The sequence below is a fragment of the Nanorana parkeri genome, unplaced genomic scaffold (genome assembly GCF_000935625.1).
Source record: "Nanorana parkeri isolate BGI_ZX_2015 unplaced genomic scaffold, ASM93562v1 scaffold1724, whole genome shotgun sequence".
Lineage (NCBI taxonomy): Eukaryota > Metazoa > Chordata > Amphibia > Anura > Dicroglossidae > Nanorana > Nanorana parkeri.
The window spans coordinates 304,838-305,996 of record NW_017307992.1 but is presented as its reverse complement, the minus strand read 5'-3'; the positions used below and the strand labels follow the sequence as shown (position 1 = coordinate 305,996).

Sequence of the window (1,159 nt, the reverse complement as noted above, 5' to 3'; positions counted from 1 at the left end):
AGAAATGCCTTTTTGCCATCTGAGATTGTTGTAAATGGGAGTGTGCGCTCTATGTCCCCGCGTGTCTTTATATGCACATGGATAATGAGCATCCGATTCCCGGGACACCGCTCTCTATTCATGGAATGTATTCTTCAGAGAAATTACAGATTGCCTAACTCAGCTCTTGAATGTGACATTCTGTGTTCCATTCACAACCCTCCCAGCTGCTGGGGAACTACAAATCCCAGCCAAGGTGGAGTGATGGTTGGCAGAGCCCGACGCTCCTCTCAGCGCAGAGCTATCAGTGCAGCAACTAACCCTAATATTTGACCTTACATTTCCTATTAACCACTTGCTGACCGCGGTGTTACACCCCCTTCCTGTCCCGCCCATTTTTCAGTATTCAGCGCTGCGGTACTTTGACTGACGTTTATTCCGTCATGTAACGCTGTACTGAAATGAATTTTATACCATTTTTTGGGGACAGATCGAGCTTTCTTTTGGTGGTATTTTCTCACCACTGCGGTTTTTATTTTTTACTATATAACAAAAAAAGTACCCTAAATTTTGTTTAAAAAAAACCTGTTTCCCTATGAAATTTTAGGAAACATTTATTATCACCCCAATTTGTTGGTAAAATATAAAAGACGGGGTCACGTCGGGTAAATGGACACCAAACATGTCAAGCTTTAAAATTGCGCCCGCTCCACGAAATTGCAGAATACAACCACACCCAAAATTGGCCCTAGGCGACGCTTTAAAAGCTTTTACCGCTTATCAGTTTAGTGTTATCAGTGATTGGTGGGCCTAGAATGATCGCTCTCACTGCGACGTTCGCCGCGATACGCAACATGCGCGGCACAATAGGCGGAATCTGCGTTTTTGCACGTAGGCGCCCCCGACGCATGTTTGCATGTGGCGGTCCACTGAGTCGGCTCTTTTTTTTTTTAATGAGGGTTTGTTTCCATGTATTTATTATTTTGCGTGTTTTACCCTCATAGTACAGATCTGTGTTTCTCCCAGGCGTGTTTAACCCCTTGACGTCCAGAGCAACCTCTTAATTCTTGCACACACACACGCATGATAAAATCTGATTTTTTTTGGATACAAAAAAGCTTAAAAGGAGAACTATGAGGGGGGGGTGCTTTTCACTCACCTCATAGTTCTAGCCGACGTG

The 1,159-nt window shown here is 44.1% G+C and overlaps 1 protein-coding gene across 2 annotated transcripts in view; it reads left to right on the top strand.

Annotated features, from left to right (window-relative positions):
• DRAXIN (dorsal inhibitory axon guidance protein) overlaps positions 1 to 1,159 on the top strand; it is a 31,255-nt gene that overhangs the window by 3,496 nt on the left and 26,600 nt on the right. The gene's annotated exons all lie outside the window — the stretch shown is intronic.